The sequence below is a fragment of the Agelaius phoeniceus genome, chromosome 6, assembly GCF_051311805.1.
Source record: "Agelaius phoeniceus isolate bAgePho1 chromosome 6, bAgePho1.hap1, whole genome shotgun sequence".
Classification (NCBI taxonomy): Eukaryota; Metazoa; Chordata; class Aves; order Passeriformes; family Icteridae; genus Agelaius; species Agelaius phoeniceus.
In genome coordinates this window covers 36,989,764-37,001,090 of record NC_135270.1, presented here as the reverse complement: position 1 = coordinate 37,001,090, position 11,327 = coordinate 36,989,764, and the positions used below count along the sequence as shown (strand labels likewise).

The window sequence follows — 11,327 nt, the reverse complement described above, 5'->3', positions numbered from 1 at the left end:
AACTAAACCTTCAGACTTCATAGGAATTAGGATTTGCCGGGGCATAAAATTAAGTGCGGGCGGGCGTTGCAGCCAGCCCTGAGAACGACTGGCTTTGGGAGGCAGCTGCTCAGAACAACTCGCTTTAGGGCTTTTTTAATTTTATTTTTTTCGTCTTCTTAAGGTCGCATAAAAATGCTCTTTGTGAAATATCTCTTCGTATGATTGAAAATAAATATATTTGAGGACTCAGCAATCCATTCAGAGGTATGTGGCCCTTAAAAGCAGAATAGGAAGTATGACCGGGTAAGTTATTAGTAATTTATTGTTTTTCCGGAGTTTAATTCAAGCAAAGCACGGAACTGGTGAGAACACGATACCCCTTTCCCCCACAGCTTTGATCGTCCGAGCATCACATTTTTGTGCTTCCCACACAGGATAAAGGTGGTGATGCTTTCCTCATGACAGGGTCTTCTCCTACGGGTGCATCTCAAATGCAAAATTATGCAAGGCGGATGATGCACATGTCAGGAACTTCTACTGGCGTTTCTCTCAGCTTCTCAGGATCCTGAGATCTTGTCGAGAAATTCCTGCTCGTCAGCAGGCTCCCTCCACAGCAAGAGGTGCCCTCCAGTGGGTCGGTCACATTTCTCCTCCGAGACAGAGGCCGCCAAAAGGTGTCCCTGAGCTCGCCTGCCGTGCGGGGTCTCCCGCAGGTGCAGTCTACTCGGCACAATTTTTGTGGCAACCCTCGTTCCCATTTCCTTATAGCTGAGGTATTTAAGAGAGAAGGGACATTTGCTCAATTTTTATTTTTAAAGAAGAGCTCTGTGCAGCCGGAGGGTGCGCCGGGGGCGAGGGCAGCCCTGGGCCGCCCGCCTCCCTGCAAGCCGAGGGGCGATCCCCGCTCCCCCCCGGTGCCCGCCAGCCCCGCTCCAGCCGGGCCCACGGAGGCGGCACGAAAGCGGAGCTCAAGCCCGGCCCGGGCGGGGGAGATGGTGTTGGCTGGTCCTGGGCTAATGTTTCAGCTTCTCGGGGGGCGAGAGCAAATTGCTCCGCAGAAACTGGCGCGTTTGCCGCAATGCAATGTCCCGGGACTGCCTTCCTCCGGAGGTCGAGGGACAGGCAGGAAGAACAGGGAGAGGCATCCCATTTATGCCGGGAAATACGGGAAATGCCTGAACCGAGGGAGACTGGCTGCCCTGCCACACAGCCCCACAGAAACCTCTCTGTCCTTTGTGTGAAGAAAGGCTTTGTGCAAAGATCAAAAAGGACAGAAGAAAGCACTAATTAAATTTTAAGCCCTATATTCCACTTGGGTAGGAAGGACCCTTCCTGTGCCTTGCAGTTTACTCGCTGGGAAAATACATTCACCCGTCCTCATTGCAGTCCTCAGTTGCCTCCTTTCTACATTTTTATTTCCTTCGATTCCCTTTGTTTTCTAGAGTTTTGTGTTTCTGGCTTCTCCCTGCATTCCTTTCAGACCTACAATGCTCTCCTTTACACCTTCTTCACAAAGGCTACTTAAATCATCCTCCGAACTGTTTGGCATTGACCTGTGCATGTCACCTTCAATTTTATGTTCAAGAGGTTCTGAGCTGTGCTTGAATTTTTTTGTTTGAAACCATGCTGTCTTGGGAAAGGCATTAAGGAGTTGCCAGGAATGCTGGTATGAGACAGGCAAGCTGATGCCAGGCTGATGGAGCACACACATGTGCGTGGTGCTGAGCAGCCATCTGTAGCAAGGCTATTTGGTGCCTTAGAGACAGATGATTTGAAGGGACTTCAGAGGGGTACATGCAAGGGTTACATTGACTGTGGACACAGCCCTTTTCCTGACATGGGGCTCAATTTGTCAATTCACACCATTGCCTTAGTCAGGCTCCTTTATGAAACATTAGTTTTTGTTTTGTTCCCAAATTACTGCCTTGCAAGTAAAACAAACAGAATCATATCCCCTTAGGAAAAACATGTTGAATAAATAAAAACATTCAAGCCAGAAGAAGGAAGCAAATGATTGTGGAAGCAGCACCTAAAGTAAAGACTGTAACAGGATTTTTTGATACCCTCTGTGCTGGGTGGCAGGGGAAGCGCTTGTTTATGCAAATATAATACATGCATTCAGATATATAGCATTAAGCAGCACCAGGGCGCAGGCTGGAGCGCTGGAGCTCTGCCACTGTTCCTGTCCCACTGCTGGAATGTTCCTTGGCAGCCCTTTGTCCCCCAGCACCTGCTGGGCTGCCAGCACAGGGGTTGCTCCAGCCTGAACCAACGCTGCCTTCTTCCTGTGGAGGCAGAGAGTGCTCCCACGCACGGACAGGCACCAGAGCATGGCAGGTGGCCAAGGCCTGTGGGGACACCTCAGCAGGGGCTACAGGGACAGCAGTCACCTTGTCTGGCATTGCACAGCCTGCAGTACTCCCAGGATGGCTTTTCTGGAGTGGCTCTTTACTATAGCCAGAAGCAATGTGGAACCACCCTCCAAAGCACCAGCCTGGCAGCCTGAGCACTGAGGAAGGCAGGTGGTTGCAAGGTGCCCCTTTCAAGAGTTCAAGCATGACTGCTGGCAACAACTTCCTGATGGGCAGTACACCCTCATCTACCTGCAGTTTACACCTTTTAGATCAGCAATTCATTTCATACAGTAACTACAGAGATCTGTGGGGAGGGACTGGATGTGAGTCTGTCTCCCCTCCTCCCAGGGTTTTCCCTTTTAGAAGGGAGAAGACCACACATATCTCATCCATGGTCAGTACTGATCTCACCTCTGTCCTGTCCTGTTGTGTGCTCTCTAGGGTAACCTGAAGGCTTGTCCTTACTATGATATCTGAGGAGATTTTATTTTTCAAGATAAAAATTTAACTATGTTTGTTACTCGGGGTTCTGTTACTGTATTAATTCAAATAATTCTAAGTTTCACTGACATGAGGATAAAAAAGAGGCCTGGGGACAAAATAAGAGATAAGGGCAAACAGATTAAATTTACTTCACATATGAATTTTAAAAACACATGTGAAATTGTAATGATTATTTCAGAAGTAGTTAATATCTCTGGATTAATCCTTGGATGTTTACTTGGGATATTATGAAGACCTTTGTTAGCTTGGAGGTGTATTTATATTACATTTTGAAAACCTCTTTGTGTTAAAACATTGAGGACTCTTAAGTAATCAAGGATGGAGCCCTGCTTCCATTTGCTGCCCATTCACTCTCCTGTTTCATTTGGTGCAGCAATGCCACTGTGTGCAGGAGTAAACTGCCAGTCAGAAAATCTCTTTTGTACACTGAGAATTGGGGATGCTGGTATCTGTGGTGAAACACAGAGAAAGGTGTGTGCTTTCTGGAAGCAGAATTTCAAATCCTATTTCTGTAGCCAGCACCTGTAGTCTGAGGGTTCATCCATCTGTTCAGTGAAGAGGCTGCAGGTACTGCTTCCTGTTCCTTGGGCACACATTTCTTGGAGAAATATGTATCCTTCTGTAAGCAAGGCCCATTTTTCTGTTCCATATAAACATTATGTTAACCCTGAATGGAAGTGCCTGATCAGAGCCTGCCTGTAGTCATATGGCTGTTGTTGAATGTGTGGCTTCTGTTATTCCTGGCTCTGTAGTTGGTGAACATGCTGTTCCTTCCACTTCCTTTGGTAGCGGTCATCTGCACATTCTGAGGGTAATCCAGGGCACCACACACACACACACACTGCAGCCATTCTTAAAAACACAAATTCTTTGTCTTGCCTTCATGCGAATATTATTATACATTATGATACAGGTATCATGATGTCTGATCTCTGTATTATTCTAATTTTTTGTTTAAACTACTTTTTGCAGAATTCTAATGACAGCAAAGTAAACAGATTTATGATATCTATTTAGGTACCGTTATATCTTTATTTAATACTGAGATTCTGATAACACTCAGAGATTTCAGAAATAATTGTGTTTCTGTCATGTTCAGTGCAATATAGGCTTGTAGGAGAATAACTGTTGATCCAGGGCAGTTTGTAGTCTCTAGAGATGAAATGTCTCTTTTTTAATAGCAGTGGCACTATCATCCATTACTTACAGGGATGACAGTTCAGATTTCACTTTGCCATGTATTGTAAGCATTTATGTGAGTTTTAAATATTTTTATAGTTTCTATTTTGCCGATTAAAAAAAAAAATCTGACACTTGTCAAATCACTATTTTTTACACTTGGAGCTTGATTTATTCTTCAGAATTCAGCTCCTTTAGCTAGAGCTCATATCAGTCTACCAAGTGGTAGATTTGGCTTCTGAATTTTTTTGCAGTTAAATTACTACCCATCTCCAGCAACAGATGGAGCTGTAAGTATTTTTCTCTCTATTAGTCCTTAATTTTTCTTTTTTTCCCCTTTCAGTGGTTATTTGAATATATTTTCTTAAAACGGGAATTATTTACTACAACACTAATTTACCTCTAACTCCAAGTTATGTATTGCCAGAAACACAACTTCTCCAGTAACTTCATCCAAGGTATGGAAAGGATGGGCAAGTTAGAGAGCTGAAAGCAAATTTCTTACATTTTTCTTTCTCTGAAGGCAATGGCAAGTGTCAGCCTTTCTTCTTCTTGCAAAAGTAAAGTGAATGTGGCATCAGAGAATGGTGGCTAAGGATGGTTGGGTTTGTCTGGTGGCTGGTTTTGTGTGAGGGTGAATATCGGTAAGATTGTTTAACTCTTCTTGAATCAGGCAAGACTCAAAAAGAAGACTTCACCCTGTGCACTTCCTTTGCAGCAAAAATGATGGTTTAAAACTTGAAGTATTCTGAAACCCATCTGAACTCATCCAGGTCCATCACTCATCTCTACTTGGGCATATAACTGGAGGGCAGCAATGGATGAGAGAGCAAAGATGCCATCTACCCAGGGATGGCTTCCTTGCAGTGTAGTGGTCTTGGTCTGGATGGCTGAGAAGCACAGCCCCAGACTGCCTCTGGGGGTGAAACACCTCTGGGGTGAAACCCTTCTCTTCAGGGGGATGCCCAGCACTGAGGGTAGATGGTTTCAAGGTCCCCTAAGGATGTACTGAAGGCTTTTTATGTTTCAGGCTCTCTAAGCATGTATGTTTGGCCTTTTGTGAGGCTGCTCTTTGAGCCATTTCAGTGTCTGCACTGCTATGGGAAGAGACAAGCCTGGTTCCTCTCAAAAGAACACAAGTTTGAGGGGAGAAAGCAAACAGTATATTGGCCTTTAGCTCTGCCAGTTCCAGTCAATTCAGAGAGATGATTCATTGTACAAAGAGTATTCAGCACAGTGTTGGAGTGAATAATTAATTTCTTTAAAACTTGTTCAAGTGAATGGTACTTTTGAGCTACCAGAGATTTCTGGATTAATTCTTTTGGGTTTTATTGATTTTTATTTCTTTCTTTTAACACTGTATTCTGTCTTGTTAAATATGTCTTAAAAACTTATTCAAATCATGAAATCAAAGAGAGGAAATATTTTCCCCTCCAAAACAGCAGAGACTAAAAGACAGAAAAAAACAATGCTTCTTTTATTTTAAAAAGTCATGCTGAATGATGAATATAGATTTTCATTTTGGTGCAAAACTTTTTTTTCCCCTGTCAGCTATTGCCAGTTTGAAAGAGATATAAAATATTTTGAAATAAAGAAGCAGTTCAGAAATTATTGGCCGTTCAAATTTTTTTCCCATGGAGAGAATTTTTAAAAACAAGTGTTGCTGTAACCCTTTGTGATAGAAATTCAAGATATTTTATTCCCATATAGCTGGTGTAGTTTTGTAGGACCAGGGTCTCTCTGAGCCCCTAAGTTCAGAACTGCTTGGAAAAACATTGAGAATAACATGGGTTATGGTAGAATTGCTGGAAGTGTCTAGGATCACAATGTTTACTTTGATGTCTCTGAGACTCACACCCTGTAAAGGCTTGAAAGGCCATAAACTCGTACGCTTTGTTCTCAGATTTTTGTTTTAATTCTGGTTTTACTGGTATTTATTTCCTTTCTTTTGACACTGCTGTCTGTATTGGCTCTTAAAATCTTACTCAGATCATGATATCAAAAGAGAGGAAGTGTGTTCTTCTATCGTCCAGCTTGGCAGGCGGATTGGTTAATTCTGAAAATGGGAGTGTGGCAAAGGATTTGAAGATCCTAATTTGTTACCTCAAGGATCATCACTATTCACTATCTCTGAATTGCACATTTATTTCTATATAGTGTGACTTTTGCTACTGTGATGCAAGTAATTTCTTTTTGTAGTAACAATTGTGGCACACTTTGATTATTGTTAGAAGAGAAAATAATAGATTTTAAAATTTATATCTCAACCTTAAATTAAAGCATTTTATTCCAATTTGATAATGAACTAATTATTGGTGTTTTATTTTACATTAGGGTTACAATTAAAGATAATGGAATTTTGATTGAAAATATGAGCAATTTTATTTTTAAAATATTGAAAATCCCCTGCTTTTCTGAAATGAATCATCTGATTTTGATATATTAGAATATTCTAATATTACTAGTATTTAAAGTAAAAATATCAGATTTTTTTCACCAGATTTAATCTCACTTTCTAGAATATCTGTCTGCAGTTCTGTTTTCTGAATAATTCACTCTTCATAAAAAATACAGCTCTTTAGGGTTTTTCCCAGTTTTATGCATTTGCTTGTGTGTCTGAAATGAGTACTGTAAGAAATATTTACATCTAGCATATAATATTTACATCTATCTATTATGTAATTAATGGTCAGTACAAATAGCTTAATCCATAGTTAACCCTCGTGGGACTCAGGTGTCCACAAAGCCAAGTACTTTTTGTAACTTTCTTGCCAGTAGCAAATGTGGCAGTCTCACATTTTCCCCCCATGGATATGTCTCTCCAAGATATCTGCTTTTATTAGCAGCATTTGATCTCTCTCTAATGAGCTGACCACATTACAGCTTTTTCAAATTCCTTCCCAAGAATGGTACTTCATGTTCAGATGTTTTGTTTATGTCACACAGTGTCACAAAAAGGGCTGCTGCAACCCTCAGATGTTGATTTATTGCAAGTACTCCTTGCTGGGAAAGATTGTTTTTATTTTTTGGTAGTGTACATATTTTTAACATTTACAGGGAAATATTAAACTATCTGTTTGTTTGTTTGCTTGTACTGCAGCCATTTAATTAACATTAATTTGTTACATTAAAATTAAGAATGTTTTCCATGAAGCTATGCTAAAGGAATGCCTGAATACACTTTTTTAATGTTTCTGATCCAAATACGGGCAATTTCTTAAAAGAACACTAGTAGGAGGTCCATTCTTCAGTTTTATAAACATTTCTGTGCCTCACTAAGGCCCACAAGAGCTGGGACAAGGCCAATGTAGACCAAATACAAGTTGGCTGATACATGTGCAGGACTTAAGGCCAATATAAATGCATCCATGAAATGCGTGTGTATGAAAAATCTGGGGAAAACAGTTTGAAGAAGACCACCAACAAATAGATCACACATGAACATTTCTTTCATGTGCCTGAAAGAGAATCATTACAAATATATTTCCACAGTTTTATTTGTAGATTGTAATTTACCATAGAGCAGGAGAGAAAATGGTGCTTTACAACTATGTCCAATCCAAGAGATGGGAAAAGTAACCTATGGTGTCCCATTGTGGAGGAACATATCAATTTTTTAAAGAAGTTTTTGGAAGTGAGGCAGTATGGAAGAATTAAATGTCTAAATTTATGATGTTACTTTGTAATATGTGTCTGAAGGAATGTTTAGTCATTTAGGAAATGCTACACACAAATGCTAAGCTGAACTGGTAAAATATGTGCAAGTTACCACTACGAATGCTGTGCTTCATCAGAAGATTTTAATAATTTGTTAGGTGCTTGAAAGACAACCCAAATATAAGAAAAAAACCAATTCCATCTGCTAGGCAGCAGATGAAAATGTGATTGGTAAAAGACCTGGGGGCTGCAGCCCATAGTCGTGTTCACGAGTCGTTCTGAAGTCTGTGACAGTGAGCACTGTTCTGCCTTAGAGAGGGCTGCAGATTTGCACTGTTTATTAGGATTAATTCTGTATTCCAACTTTCAAAGGGAAATGTCACACTAATGCCAGCATTTATTGGTATCCAGCAAAATTTAGAGACAATGAACCCTTGATCTTTCAAAATCAAACACTCCATGAAGCAATTCTTTCCCCAGAAAGGGATTTGAACTCATTGTCACATCTGGCATATGCAAAGCCACATCTAACTCTTTTGGGTTTTTTCTTTGCTTCCAGGAAAAAAATGCAAAAAAACCCAAACAAACCACCTCGCTTCATAACCCTAGCTACAAAAAATATATTGTGCTGCAACTGTCCCTCCCTTCCTGAGTTTCCCCATTCTGTCCTTTGTTTTTTGGAGATAATGCTTTCTTTTCATTGTCAACAATTATTAGATTCATACTTTATGCATTTTTATAATGCACATCTCTTATTTGAAAATCTCTACACGTTTAATGACATTTAAGTTTTTAATTTTTAACTTTGTGATTCAACTGTCAGTAAAATTTCAAAATCCAAACGGTATAATTTCATGGGGACAATATGTAGTACTGAGTGAGGTAAGTTAATTTCCTCTTAATGGTAAGACATACTTGTTCAGATATTTGAATAAATTTTTGAAGAAAATAGAATATATAGAATGCTTTTTATAAGTTTTGTCACATACTTCAAATACAAGATGACGCCCTAATGATGTCAAGCTATGTTAAATGGGATGCACATGCATGCTGTTGGTAAGTAGAAACTGTAATGGGAATATTGGATATTACTGTCTGGGAAATATTCATTACTCCCTTATTTTGGACTACAAGCTCATCCGATAATTTAGAAGTGATTTCCTTTGCCTTTTTCTGCAGATACTACAAAAGGTAAAGGAATAATTTCATTCAGATGTGCTTCATTGAAAAGGGAAGGGAACAAATGGAGCATACATTCCTTTTAATTTGGGGACCCCTCTCTAGTGTGACTGCTATCTGGCAGAGAGGTACAGTGTGAATAATATGAGGCTGAACAGGCCAAGTGCTGAATCCTGTCCCTGGGTCACAGCAAGCCCAGGCAGCACTGCATGCTGGGGGCAGAGTGGCTGGAAAGCCTGGTGGAAAAGGACCTGGGAATGCTGGTCAAGAGCAGCAGGACATGAGCCAGGGTGTGCCCAGGTGGCAAAGAAGGCCAATGGCATCCTGGCCTATATCAACAATGGTGTGGCCAGCAGGATCAGGACAGTGACTGTCCCTCTGCACTTGGCACTGGTGAGGCCACACCTCGAATCCTCTGTCCAGTTCTGGGCCCCTCAGTATAAGAAAGACAGTGAGGAGCTGGAGCATGTCCAGAGAAGGGCAACAGAGCTGGGGCAGGGTCTGGGGCACAAGTTATATAAGGAGCAGCTGAGGGAGCTGGAGGTGTTCAGCCTGGAGAAAAGGGGGCGCAGGGATGACCTTATCCCTCTCTACAACTGCCTGAAGGGAGACTGTAGCCAGATGGGGATCAGCCTCTTCTCCCAGGCAACTGGGACCACGACCAGAAGAAATGTCCTCAAGCTCTGCCATGGGAGGTTCGGGTTGGACAGCCTGAAGAATTTCTTTATTGAAAGGGTGGTCAGGCATTGGAGCAGGCTGCCCAGGGAAGTGGTGGACTCACCATCCCTGGCCATAACACCTGGTGCTGTGGTTTGGTTGACATGGTGGTGTTGGGTCAAAGGTTGGACTCAGTGATCTTGGAGGTCTTTTCCAGCCTTAATGGTTCTATTCTACGATTCTCCTCTGTGATTCAGGAGATGACAGTCCTCTCTCCCATAAATAAGTGCCTTTAGTGGTCTTGTGCCTGGGATCCCAGTTGCTGTTTTCTGCCATGCCATGGAGACCCAGGGATTCTGGCTACTCCTGAATATCCTATCTCTCAACTGATAGTAAGTAAAGTATGCATTTGTTTTGCACTCTGTGTAAAACTGAGTTCCACATATCAGCGCTGATGAAAGTTACGGAAAAGGCTGTTAAATGTGTGAGATGATTTTGCATTGAAGGTCGAAGTCAGGATGGTGGTGCAGCAGCAGCCAGATGACAATTTTCATACACTGGGGGTAGGTTGGGTGTTGATGGGTAGAGGAGCAGTCAGGAAAACCAGAGATGAGTCTACAGGTGTCACACAGCAACAGCATGCTGGAGGAAGTAGTCTGTACATGTCAGTGTATACACTTGGATTGGCTCTTTTGGGGGGTGTTTGTACTTATATAAATATGTGTATCTACACATCTTATACAGACATTCATTTATATAGTGTGGTAACATTTATTTATAAAGTGTGGTGACTGCAAGGGTAAATAGGAAGGGTTAGCAGAAGGCTTTTAGCATGTTGAGAAAATAGCATGCAGTGTAAATGTTAGCACTGAAAATTTTAGGGGCAAATTCACAAGTATGAGCATTGTAAATGAGTTGGATTGCTACAATCTTCTGCTGGAACAGCAGTTGGTTGCAGAAGTGATTTTTTGTCTGATATTGCGGTGGCAACAAGGTGTCAGCTGGAGTTCAGAAAAAGAAGCAACAAACTCTTGAAAATGAGGGTGAGACCAAGTGAAAAAAGCCCAGAAAAAGGAAGAGGCATGGAATGAGGTGTTGAAAAAAGATGACAGGTAGGATATAGAATGAGAAAAAAGACAGGAAAAAGAGATCTGACTGCTCTATTTCATGTTCTTTTTCCCTGCTTACCACTTGAAACACTGATTTTATTGAACTCTCCTCATGAGCTTTGAGGCTTTTGCCCAACCATGAGTTACAAGAACTAGGCAGACATGGTGAATATTAATTTACTTAACTGATGTATAATATTGATAACAAAGCAAAAGCCTTTTAGCTACATGGCAAAGAAACAGGACTAAATAAAACCCCAAATCCTCTTTGGCTGCAATATCAATCCCTGATCAGTCTCAGAGTGCAAGAGTTGTGAAAGTATCAAAAGTAACCCTAAATTAAAGACTAAAATAACTAATATTGATGTCCTGTTTGGGTACAGAAGGGTCAATTGAATCAACTGAAAAATAGTTTGTTTATACAGCCAGTCCTTCAAATAGGCATCTAGGAGCAAAATGACTATTAAAGAACACATGGAAGTGCTGAGAGAAAAGACAGTCCAGGGAGTGGGTTTTTCCTTTGCTGCTGCTTTGTGAGCTAGGAAATGTCCTCCTTATTAAAAAAATTCTTCCTAGCAGCTAGTTCCCAAAAGCCCAGAGAAGAGAGTTGCTACTGAGAACGAAGGGTAGGACTCATCAAGTAACAAATAGAGGAGAGAGAACTTCTTAGGAAGAAGATTTCCTCCTTCTAGTGTTTATTCAGTGC

At 41.3% G+C, this 11,327-nt stretch overlaps 1 long non-coding RNA gene across 3 annotated transcripts in view; it reads left to right on the top strand.

The window, feature by feature from the left end:
- The window catches only part of LOC143694374 (uncharacterized), a 50,756-nt gene that overhangs the window by 868 nt on the left and 38,561 nt on the right, over nt 1-11,327 (top strand). For all 3 annotated transcript variants that reach the window (XR_013182836.1, XR_013182837.1, XR_013182838.1), the window contains exon 2: nt 164-246. This is a non-coding gene — a long non-coding RNA (uncharacterized LOC143694374). The remainder of the gene's footprint in view (nt 1-163; nt 247-11,327) is intronic.